We start from the raw sequence: 12,972 nt of genomic DNA, 5'->3' as shown, positions 1-12,972 counted from the left end.
ATAATCTTAAAAAAAAAATCTCTAAAAAAAAAAAACAGTTAAATTAAGCAAGTTTATCAAGAACACTGCCACTTACCACAGAATGGCAGGCAGGCAAACAGACAGACATACCCTTTGTTTCTAACATCACAAAATTTGGATTCTCTATCTTCAAGTGATAACTTTCCTCTCAATTAAAAACTGATTTTGGCTGAAGCCCTGTGTCCTTCAGAAAGAAGGGATCCATAGTTGTAGAAGCAAAAGAATTCAAAAAAGATAAACATAATTTAAATTGTAATGCTACAGCCACCCAATTTCATAAAGTTTGGGTCAGAAAGGAAACTTTAAAAAATAAACCAATTAAACAAAATTCATCTGGATTTTTTTAAAGTTTGGTCTGGTTTTTCATGACCGAAACTAGCCTCTCTGAGAACCTATGGATGTGAGAAATAAAGCTATGGAGAGATAGACAAGACTTTTAGGTTTCAGTTAACAGCAAGGTAAGTTTGCTCACTCTAGCTAGGTTTCTCCAATAGGGCTGAATACTAAACAAAGCCGGTGACAAGGTACTCAGGAAGAGAATTTAGCAGAGTTAATCTCTCACAACTATCAGGATTTCCTTGAACCACCATTTGACAGGGGCTGTTCCCTCTTTCCACTAGCACCTCCTTCCTTTTCAGATTGTTTTTGCTGATTAAGGCAGTCCCAAGTATGAAAATGGTGAAGACAGCCCTAATGGACAGATGCAGTACAGTTCCAAAAACCCACTCCTAGCCTTTTTTTTCTCCACCCCCCCCCCCCGCGGTTTACTGCATCAGATGCCACACAAGAAAGGGCTCCTCTTTTCTTCTCTGTTCATTTTACTACATATGAGATCGACATATCAGTAAAAAAAGAGATAAGAGTCCTGAATCTCCTTACCCTGCTGCAGGGGCGAGATGATGGGAGGGAAAGAAGAATGAAGGGTAGAATCAAAAAATCAAAATAAACTGATGGGATGTGGAGCTCTTACTTCCCATTCCATTTCCCCTTTTCTAACAAGGTTAAGTCGGCTGAAGTCCGGGTTGCATTAGAAAAAGCACACACACACACCTTGAGCCCTGGAAGGGAGGTGAGGTTCGCTCCGCAGCACTCGGTGGGGCTCCGGGCTCCGGGCTCCGGGCTCCGCCCCGCCCGCCTGGGGCAGCTCAACCCTCCTCGCCCCGCCCGGGCAGGAGGGATGAGAAGGGGCTTATAGCGGTCTTGGCAGGGGGAGGGGGAGGCGGCTGCTCTGAGCGCCAGGCTCTCTTGAGCACAGCACTCCGCGGTGCGCCGACACCCCCTCCCCCAGCCGGCTGCCGCTTGCTCCCCTTTGCTGCCGGAAGCCAGCCCCGCCCCCTCAACTCCATCCTGGCCCTCTGCAAACCCCCTCCCGTCCGCACAGCCAATGGCAAGCCAGGGAGCCAGCAGAGCGACCCGACAAGCAGCCAACTGGGGAGGCCCACTGGGAGGTCAGCCGCCGGGGATAGGCCAGCTACCCGCGGCCCCGGCCCCTGCGCGGCTCCTCTTTGTTAGAGCTGTCCCCATCTCCCCTGGCTACCACCCCAAAGCCAGGAGCCAAGCATCCCACAGCTGGGCCAGGTGATGCAGTGCTCCTTCTACAGCTCCCCCGCCCACTCTCTCTGCCTGGGTGCTAGGAGTGACCCCCATCCAGGCGATACCTCCGAGAACGCCTCAGAAAACACAGCAATAGCCACCAGATGACACCCGACAGTTAAAAGAAGCTCTCGGGGCCATTCGGCCTCGCCCTTCTTTCCTCAGACTAACCAACTTCACATAGTGGATAGATACAGGTTTGCATATTAGATCAGCTGCACACATCAACCCACCCTGTCTGAAACTCCTGCTTCCTGTGATGCAGAAATTAAGAAGGGAGGGGGCATGTATGGAAGGTATGTATCTGGAAGTTGGTGGGGGTAGAAGGAATACATCAAATAATCTGCAAAACACACACAGTTGGCTCCAACCCAGTTCGTATATAAAACATCTATATCCAGGTAAATCCAAGCGAATCACTCCCTTAGCAGGTTTCAGTACAATCAGGAAGCAAAGATCTAAGTCTTGTTTAAGCCATATACCAAATATTGGGGAAAAACTCTTAGCAACAGCCAGGTGGCTAGATAACTGGCAGGTTGCATCAACACTTCAATCACTAATGCCAACGTTAGGGGCATAACACTGCTGGGATGGAATATGCCAAGTACTGTAGACTATTTTCTTAGGTGTACTGGCAGAACAGTGCATGAGGCTCATTTAAGTAAAATACAATGGGGATTAGGGAAGGCAAGCTATTATCTATATTGTTATCTTTGTCCATAGAGTTCTTGCAACTAATGTTAAGTATCTACATCACATTCTACAATCCTCCTTAGTTCCCCCCAAGTAGTACTATAATTTTTTTTTTAAGGTTTTATTTATTTGACAGAGACACAGTGAGAGAGGGAACACAAGCAGGGGGAGTGGGAGAGGGAAAAGCAGGCTTTCCACTAAGCAGGGAGCCCGATGCGGGGCTCGATCCCAGAACCCTAGGACCATGACCTGAGCAGAAGGCAGACGCTTAACTGAGCCACCCAGTCGCCGCCCCCTTTTTTTATTTTTATTTTTATTTTTTTGCTATTGAAATGCTTCTTTAGGTAGCTTTTTTTTAAAACCTTACATAATCTTTTTTTTTTTTAGATTTTATTTATTTGTTTGAGAGAGAGAGCTTAAGAGGGGGGAGGGTCAGAGGGAGAAGCAGACTCCCCGCCAAACAGGGAGCCCGATGCGGGGCGCGGGGGTCGATCCCAGGTCTCCAGGATCATGACCTGAGCCAAAGGCAGTCACCCAACCAACTGAGCCACCCAGGGACCCTACTATACTTTTTAAAAGACAACAAAACACTTGCAATTTAAGTAGCCCTTTCTTCTGTGGAGCTCAAAGCATTTCATATCTGTAACAGTCTTCTTGTAAGATAGAAAAGCTGTATGGCATGCCCCCTTTAAAGACAGCTCTTTTTTTTAAGATTTTTATTTATCTGATGGGGCGCCTGGGTGGCTCAGACGTTAAGCATGTGCCTTCAGCTCAGGTCAGGATCCCAGGGTTCTCGGATCGAGCCCCGCAACAGGCTCCCTGCTCAGTGGGAAGCCTGCTTCTCCCTCTCCCCCACCCCCTGCTTGTGTTCCTTCCCTGTGTCTCTTTCTGTGAAATAAAATCTTTAAAAAATAAAAAAGATTTTTATTTATCTGAGAGAGACAGGGAGTACATATGCAGCAGGGGAGCAGAAGGGGAGGAGGAAAGGGACAAGTGGGCTCCACTCACCCAGGGCTCAATCCCAGGACACCCACGTCATGACCTGAGCCCAAAAGCAGACACTTAACGCTTAACTGACTGAGCCACCCAAGGGCCCAGAAACTAAAACTTAAATGGTTCCAAGATCATGCATGCCCCAATTAATTTGCCAAGACATCAAAAACAAAGAAACAAACATAACAATCTCACCACTATTATCACAAATGTTCTTAGCAAGAGGATAATTCAGATAAAATTTCTACTATCCTCTTCTAAAATATAAACGAGGAACTCTTAGGGAGTTGCAAATACCTTAACTAAATTAAAATGTCAAATTCACCTTGCCAAAGTATCTATATAGTCCACAGAGGAATTACAACAGTTTAATAAAAGATCACTGGGGAAGCCCAAAACATTTCCTCCTAAAAAATAATTCAAGTCCAATTTCTTTTCATGTCCCTCAAATGTACTCTTTCTGTCTTATTACCATTACCCTAATAGAGACCCTTAACATGTCTGTGGGGTAACTATAACTTCTTTCTAGTCTCCCTCATTCTGCATACCACTGCTTTCAACCATTTGCTCTTCTTAAGAATAAGAACCACAGAAACTGGTGCCTGGGTGGCTCAGTCGTCTGCCTTCGGCTTGGGCTGTGATCCCGGAGTCCTGGGATAGAGCCTGCATCAGGCTCCCTGCTTAGCGGGGGTCTGCTTCTCCCTCTCTGTGCTCTCTCTCTAAGTAAATAAATTTTAAAAAATAAATAAATAAATAAATAACTACAGAAACAGTTAAGTTTATTGTACATTTACTAGGTCCAAGGTCCTATGTCAGGAACTATGTATTTTTATTTATTATTTTGTCATGATAAACCTATGAAATAGACATTTTCCCCATTTTTGCAGGTGAAGAAACTCAGGTCCAGAGAGGCTGAAGGATCTTCTCTAGGTCACATAGCTGGTAAATGGAAAAGTCAGTATTAGAATTTGAGTCTTCTTGGCTCCAAATCTAATACTCTTATCCACTAAGCTATCTGTGGCTCTCTCTTACTTAGGTCATCCAGCCAAGTTTCCGCTCTATAGTTATACATTCCATAATCTAGCACTATCCCATATTACCAAATTTACCTTTCCTCAGCATGTTTTCCCCACACCAAACAAACTAATCTGCTTGCTCACTGTGTATCATGTTCATCCATTTCTACTTTCATGCCATGACTTGTGCTGTTACAATCATGCGATTTAAATCCTACCCATTCTTCAGGGCGCCTGGGTGGCTCAGTTGGTTAAGCTACTGCCTTCAGCTCAGGTCATGATCCTGGAGTCCCAGGATCCAGTCCCTCATCGGGCTCCCTGCTCAGGAGGAAGTCTGTTTCTCCCTTAGACCAACCCCCCTCTCATGCTCTCTCTCTCTCTCTCAAGTAAGTAAAAAAATCTTTAAATCCTACCCATTCTTCAAGGCCCAGCTCAAATTCCACCTCCCCTGTAGAGCCTTCTTTGATGCTGTCAGCAATGATTCCTTTTCTGAATTACTACACAATTTAATACTTATTCTGTTGTCTAATATGTGATTTGTCTTCCTAATTTAGATTGTAACTCAGAACTTGTATATTTGCCTGTGTATCTTCTCCCTTCCCAATTATGCATAATAAGGCACACATAGTAAAGTCCTCAATATATATTTAGATCAGTAAACTTTATAGCAAAAGAATGGTCCAAACCACCTAAAAATGACCCAAGTTCTCATAAAAGCCACTAAAGTTGAAATCATTAATAATTCTCTTCATTCATTTTCATGATACAACAATCAAATTCTAACTCTGCCATTACTAAGTACTTATCCACTCTGTGCTTCAACAGTATCATGGACAAACTGACAGGAGGAGCTTCAAGAGAGCTGGTAGTGGGGCGCCTGGGTGGCTCAGATGGTTAAGCGTCTGCCTTCGGCTCAGGTCATGATCCCAGGGTCCTGGGATCGAGTCCCGCATCGGGCTCCCTGCTCCTTGGGAGCCTGCTTCTCCCTCTGCCTCTCTGTCTCTCATGAATAAATAAAAATCTTAAAAAAGAGAGAGAGAGAGAGAGCGAGCTGGTAGTGTTTCTTTTCTTTTTTTTTTTAAGATTTTATTTATTTATTTGAGAGAGAGAATGAGAGATAGAGAGCACGAGAGGGAAGAGGGCCAGAGGGAGAGGCAGACTCCCTGCTGAGCAGGGAGCCCAATGTGAGACTCGATCCCGGGACTCCAGGATCATGACCTGAGCCGAAGGCAGTCGCTTAACCAACTGAGTCACCCAGGCGCCCGCTGGTAGTGTTTCTTGATCTGGGAACTAGTTATATAGGTATCGATTTGTGAAAATTCACAGAGCTGTACACTTATGTGCACTTTTCTATATTATATATTTTGTCTCAATAAAAAGCTTTAAAATATCAGATTGTATTATAAAATAATCACATCTGTTTCTAAGCACATATGAGTATTATATGTGTCTGTAGGTCCAAGAAAATATTTGCTGGAAATATATACACCAATCTGTCAATAGTGGTTACCACTGAGAGGATAAAAGGGCTAAGGGGAAACAAAGGAGAGAACTTTTTTTAATAAAGATTTTTTTTTTTAAGATTTTATTTGTTTATTTGACAGAGAGAGAGAGAGAGAGAGAGAGAGAGCACAAGTAGGCAGAGAGGCAGGTAGAGGGAGAGGGAGAAGCAGGCTCTCGGCCGAGCAGGGAACCCGACGCAGGGCTCGATCCCAGGACCCCGGGACCATGACCCAAGCCGAAGGCAGCCACTTAACCAACTGAGCCACCCAGGCGCCCCAGAGAACTTTTTAAATATTCGTTTTACTGGATCTTTCAAAAAGTAAACAACATGCATTAATTTTGTATTTTAGTAGATTAGCTGAGTAGTGGAATTAACAGATTATTTTTTATAGTTTTTAAACTTTTTATGTTGAACGCATCTAACTTTTATAATCAGTAAAAGATATTAAAGTAGAAAACAAGCACACTGCCTTTCAGAAGCAGAAGGAAAAGATCAATGAGCTAGACTGAAAACTAGTTCAGGTAACAACCAACTAATCTGATCACACTTCAACATTTCTTGAGTACTCTGGCAAATTTCCCAAATGACATTTATAACAAACAAAACACCAAAAAAAGTGCCTTTGACAGTTAATTTACTCCAATTAAAATAAACAGTTTTCAGTAGAACTGAATAACAAAAACAAAACCATAACAATGATCCATCCCAGGCAGAAGCTGAAAGTACTAAAAGGGCATTTTCCCCATAAAGACCTGCTATGTGACATTTTATAGAATTCAAACACCCATGAGACAGAACACAGACTCTGATTTAAAAAACAAACAAAAAACCCCTTACTATCCACTAGTCTTAAAGAGAACAGCAGATTTGAAAAAAACAAATGTGAAAGTAAAAAAAAAAGGTAAAAAAAATTTTTTTAAAGGCAATGCTTTCAAAAAATAAATAAATAAAAAGGCAATGCTTTCAACTATGATTTCAATGTAGCGAAGTATTAAGTTTGTTGTGGTTTTTTTTAGCTGGCTGCACTTTCTTTTTCAGACACTAGAGGGAAGTGTAAAATCCATTCACTGTATCTTTGGAAATTCAATTTATTCATTCATTCATTCACTCACATCATCATATACTACTGCATTACGATATACCAGGAACTCTATTAGACCCAGAGACAAAAAAAGTGAATAAGCTACAGTCCCGGTCTTTAAGGTGCTTAATCTAATGAAGGGAAACACATCAGTTTAAAAAAAAAAAGGGGGAAACCACAACAAAAAATGTGTATAAGAAACAAACCCAACTTTTACAAGACTGTGGGTTTGGGGCAGGACTGAAGGGGAAGCATTTCTAGCAGAGGGAGAAAAAAACATGTATCCATATGATAATTCACACTAGACAAACCAGCTTATCCAAACTAGTTTCTTTTATTTATTTTCCCCACCTTAATCTAAATGGAAATAACCTATACCTAGAAGGTATCTTTAAACCATTATCTATAGAAAGTAGAGGCATGAGGTGTTAACAAATGTGGAAGATTTGCTAAAATACTGAATTGACTAGGTTTCAAAAATCTATTTTACACAGTTTTTAAAGAAATTTTTTTAAAGTTTATTTAAGTAAGCTCTACAACCAACGTGGAGCTTGAACTCACGACCCTGAGATCAAGAGTCTCCTGCTCTTCTGACTGAGCCAGCCAGGTGCCCCCTATTATAGAGTTTTAAAAACATGAAGGTAACAGGTACAACTGGAATTAAGACTGCTTACATGATAATAAAAATTCTCATTTGCAATCATGATAAATTATACTATGCATCCCTGAAAATTATGTCAAGGGTAAAAAAATAAACAGAAGTTTCCTAAATGTGCTCTGTCTTATACAAATTAAGCTTCCCAAGTTTGGAAAGAGTACTCTGACAATTAGCTTTCACTGATGCCTTTGTCAAGAGACATCTTGGTTAGCATATCATTTCCACACCCTAAATAATTCAAGCCTACATAGGAAGGACTAAGACTTGAACTCAAAGTCACCGTAAGAGCGATGGAAACATCTGTGCGGTAGATTTTCCCCTAATCCTAAAATGACTGTTACACATTTTGCTATGGTCTGGGATGTCTAGATTGTGTGGGTTGGGTTGGGGAGTTGGAGACAAGGAACAAGTTGTTAACTTCTCATACTGAGGGTAAATTTCTCATACTCATGGGATAGCACATGGTAGAAAAAGTAAAAGCCAACATCCTGAAAAAGTTTCACACACATACACAAAATGAGGCAGCAAACTTGTGAATCAAGCATGATTTGGCATCTTTAAATGCAGAGCCGATTCTCTTCTAGTGCCAAAGCCAATGGCTTCTCCCGTACATGAAATGGCACAGTTCCTGAAAAAGCCCTGGACGCTGTTTCCCCACAATCCTATAATCTGTCAGAAGACAGAAAACAAAAAGAAGGCTTTGCCAGCCAGAAAAAGCAAATTATAACCAACACAGAGCCAACACTTTACTTCAGACAGAAGGAGCTTTTCTATGCATCTTTGGAAGGAGAGAGACAAAAGAAGCTTACTATTGCTCAAATAACCAAGGCAAACATTTTAACCAAATACCATCTTGGATAAGCATTTGATGCAATAGCCTGCTTTCTCACTTCTTATTCATAGCCTTCAAGAATAATTTGCGGGCGCCTGGGTGGCTCAATTGGTTAAGCGACTGCCTTCGGCTCAGGTCATGATCCTGGAGTCCCGGGATCGAGTCCCACATCGGGCTTCCTGCTTAGCAGGGAGTCTGCTTCTCCCTCTGACCCTCTTCCCTCTCGTGCTTTCTATCTCTCATTCCCTCTCTCTCTCAAACAAATAAAATCTTTAAAAAAAAAAAAAGAATAATTTGCAACACTTATGAAAAAGAGTTGATGGCCACAAAACACAATGTTTACAAGTCAGTAAGAAAAAGACAACCAAAGGGGAAATTTTCAAAAGGCATGAACCAGTAGTCACAGAAGTAATACATAAGGTCAAATAAGATATATGTACTTCATATTGTTAGAAAGCAGTGGAAAGTGCCTTCTCCATACAGTTCTAAAGGTATTTTGACTTGACAGTACTGCCAACTGCAGACTTCAAAGAAACCTGGCTACTCAGAATGAAAAAACAAAACAAAAGATAATGGTACCTAAAATCATCACACTGTACACTTTAAATATCTTACAATTTTAGTTGTCAATTATACCTCAAATAAGCCGGGGTGGGAGAGGTAAGGGTGCCTAGCGTAAGTAATACAGTCCTAAAAATATTTAGAACAGGAGCTTTGTGAAACATCTACTCTGGGAAGGCAACTATTAAAAAAATGGATACAGGTAAACTGCGAATCAAATCCAAAGGAACTAAAATAAGAATATAAGATGAACCTTTACCTGTGAACATAAAACAGCTGAAGCCAATCCCTAAGTCTACAATGAACAAGGGAGATAAGGAAGCAAATAAAAGAAAATCTAAATACAACCACAGAGGTAAAGCATCTCTAAGAAAGTAAGCTTACTTAACTGCCCTGCTGTGGAAATAGGCCATTCTGGGACCCCGTTTCCAGTCACCAAATGCAAAAGCAAAGCAAATGATGCCTGGATGCAACAAAAGTCTTCCCATCAAAGAGGAAAAGAAAGCTAAGCCTTTTACTTGTCCTTGATACAAAGACGGAATGGGGGCGCCTAGCTGGCTCAGTCAGTGGAGCACGTGACTCTTGATCTCAGGGTTAGGAGTTTGAGCCTCACATTGGGTGTAGAGATCACTTAAAAATCTTAAAAAAAAAAAAAATAAAGAGGGAATGAATTGTGGGAGAACTCAAATTCCAGAAAAAAGATTCAATTCCAATCTATGTAAAGCTAAGAACTTCACGTCACTTTGTTCTAAAATTAGCAATACACAGGTCCCTACTGAAAAAAACAATACACAAGATCCCAACTGAGCTGTCAGCAGGGTAAAGTTCTAAGCATGTCAGCAGATTACTGCTTAACCATTTCAGTTTTCCCCTATCAGTTTCAGACATAAAAGAACCACATCCCAAGTTTGCTCTATTGTTAATGCCACTTTAGAGGCCAAGAAAAATTTAGTTCATCAGACTGAAATTTCAAGCATTTGCTAAGTACATTATAGGTAATGATGCCCGGATTCTATATTTAGCCTCAGGTGTGGAACAAGGAGTGTTAGCATTGCCTGAAATGGCACCACGTCCCTCCTCCAAGCCTAACTGCAGCCATCACCTAAGCCTTCATGGAAGTGGCTATATGATGACGCCTAAAATAAATTAAAATGCATTTTCAATGCTTTTTTTTGTGAGTGGTTCCACTAACTGGCAATGAAGCTTTAAATATAGATAATAAATCACCCCTACCAGTCCTTTAAACATTCAGCATTATAACTACCATACGGTGGCATTCATACCCTCACTTGAACCAAAAAGCCAAGAATGGTAAAAACTCTTGTGATACGAAATCCTCTGAACTGATATTATAATATTACCTTTAGAAATATGCTTTGAGGGGCGCCTGGGTGACTTAGTCGGTTAAGTAACTGCCTTCGACTAAGGTCATGATCTCAGGGTCCTGGGATTGAGCCCCTCATCAGGTTAAGCAGGGAATGGTTAACTGAAATGGTTAAGCAGGATTGAGCCCCTCATCCTGCTCAGCAGGCAGCCTGCTTCTCCTTCTCCCTCTCCCTCTGCCTGCAGCTCCCCCTGCTTGTGCTCTCTCTCTCAAATGAATAAAATCTTAAAATATATATATATTCTTTGGCTAAAATTTGTTTCATTGTGATTCCATAACTGTTACATTCCAGAAATGAGGGTAGCGTATCTTTTCCCAAATCCAGAGCTATTTTTTCTTCAAATAGTATTTATAAAAATGTATCACCTTTCTCAAAATGAACTTAAGGCCTCTAACAAGACAGCATGTTGCTAATTTTCACAACATCCCAATAAAGAACTATTATTTAGCATTTATATCACACTTTAACTTGCAAAAGTGTTTTACAATTATTTTCATTAGTAGTCATGCCTCACAACCACGCATGAGCTAAACTGGTCCTGTTATCCTCATTTGACAGCTGAGAAAACTGATGTATTTGTAAGGCCAAGGTCAAGCCAGTCTGTTTTTCCAAAACCAGGAACCTAACCCTTAAAAACAGTCTCATTCACTCAACCAGTGTACCTGTATTGCTTATAACCCTAGTTTTAGTAGGTTCTTAGAGCACAGGAATCCACCTAAAATGGTAGTACAAAAACATTGTTATTACAGGACTTCAACAAAAATATACAACCACATTCAAATACAAATAGGTAAGGATTTAATAATAATGACACAGGGAGTTTTCAAAAATTGGTTTCCAAAACCTCTATGTCATCATTTGAAAACAAAAAAGGATCAAATACTTCATCTTATTTTTCTCCTCAATCCACTACAAGCAGACTTCTAACTCCATCAGTCCAATGAGTGGTTCTTTTTTTTTTTTTTTTTACTATTTTATTTATTTACTTGAGAGAGAGAGAGCGAGAGAGCCTGAGCAGGGGAGAGAGGGAGAAGCAGGCTCCTCACTGAGCAGGGAGCCCGGCGTAGGGCTCCATCCAGGACCCTGGGATCATGACCTGAGATGCTTAACGAACTGAGCCACCCAGGCACCCCCCAATGAGTGTTTCTACTAAAGGTCACCAATAACCGCCAAGTCACCAAATCCCATGGGTACTTCTCCCTTCTCCTCTGAGACAATAATTAATATAGTGACCCATTCCATCTTTTTTAAGTTTTATTTATTTATTTGACAGAGAGAGACACAGTGAGAGAGGGAACACAAGCAGGGGGGGAGCAGGAGAGGGAGAAGCAGGCTTCCCGCAGAGCAAGGAGCCCAATGTGGGGCTCGATCCCAGGACCCTGGGGGCATGACCTGAGCTGAAGGCAGACGCTTAGCGAAGGAGCCACCCAGGCGTCCCAACCCATTCCATCCTTGAAACATATTTACTTGACTTCTGTAACATCACTGGTTTTCCTCCTACCTCACTGGCTGCTCCTTCTCCATCAGACCCCCCTTCTCTAGCCACAACCCATTCCTAAGTGACCTCCTGATTGAATTTTAGGACTTCATATTCTATCTACATGTTGATGATTTACAAGTCTATGATTCCAGCCCAGATTTCTCCAAAGAATGCCAGGCTTTTCTAGCTAACTATCTTATAGCTCCAGCTGGCCGTCTAACAAGCATCTCAAATTTGACAGGACCCAAACAAAATTCTTTTTTTCTTAAATCAGAAAATTCCTAATACTAAGTAGATTTTTCTTTTAAGAGTTCTTTATTTTATTTTTTTTAAGATTTTTTATTTATTTGACAGAGAGAGCACAAGCAGAGGGAGAGAGAGGGAGTAGCAGGCTCCCTGCTGAGCAAGGAGCCCAATGTGGGACTCAATCCCAGGACCCTGGGATCATGACCCGAGCCGAAGGCAGCCGCTTAACCGACTGAGCCACCCAGGCGTCCCAAGAGTTCTTTATTTGAGAGAGAGAGAGCACAAGCAGAAGGGGCAGAGGGAGAGCGAGATAAAATTTCAAGCAGACATTGTACCAAGCAGGGAGCCCAACAATGGGCTCAATCTCACAACCCTGAGATCACAACCTGAGCTGAAACTAAGAGTCTAACACTTAATCAACTGTGCCACCCTGCCACCCCCAACCAAAACAAAATTCTTTTTTTAAGGTTTTATTTATTTGAGAGAGAGACAGCATGAGCAGGTGAGGGGCAGAGGGAGAAGGAGACTCCCCACTGAGCAAGGAGCCCAATGCGGGGCTCGATCCCAGGATCCCGGGATCATGACCCAAGCTGAAGGCAGACGCTTAACCAACCGAGCCACCCAGGTGCCCCTCAAAACAAAATTAACAAATATGTTCTGCAAGAGTCCTACCCATCTCAATAAATATCATCACCATTTACCTACCTAGTTGCTCCAGCCAATAATGCAGAAGTTAAGCATGATTCCTCTCTTTGCCTCACTCCCCCTAGCTGCTGCCAATCCCTGAGCAAGCCCTGTCCACTTCATTTCCAAAAGAAACTCCAGGGCGCCTGGGTGGCTCAGTCGGTTAAGCGACTGCCTTCGGCTCAGGTCATGATCCCAGAGTGCCAGGATCGAGTCCCACATCGG

The 12,972-nt window shown here is 42.0% G+C and overlaps 1 protein-coding gene across 2 annotated transcripts in view; it reads right to left on the bottom strand.

The window, feature by feature from the left end:
- Positions 1 to 12,972, bottom strand: part of FAM222B (family with sequence similarity 222 member B) — a 76,672-nt gene that overhangs the window by 41,763 nt on the left and 21,937 nt on the right. Inside the window, exon 1 of one of the 2 annotated variants that reach the window (XM_027568113.2) lies at positions 1,072 to 1,306. The exons of the other annotated variant lie outside the window; for it this stretch is intronic. The gene's annotated coding sequence lies outside the window, so the exon portion shown is untranslated. Of the gene's footprint in view, positions 1 to 1,071; positions 1,307 to 12,972 lie in introns of those variants that run through there. 2 annotated transcript variants of the gene reach the window in all.

Source organism: Zalophus californianus, chromosome 16, assembly GCF_009762305.2.
Source record: "Zalophus californianus isolate mZalCal1 chromosome 16, mZalCal1.pri.v2, whole genome shotgun sequence".
Lineage (NCBI taxonomy): Eukaryota > Metazoa > Chordata > Mammalia > Carnivora > Otariidae > Zalophus > Zalophus californianus.
Note: the sequence above shows the minus strand (reverse complement) of the source record. Positions and strands in the feature narration are given on the sequence as shown.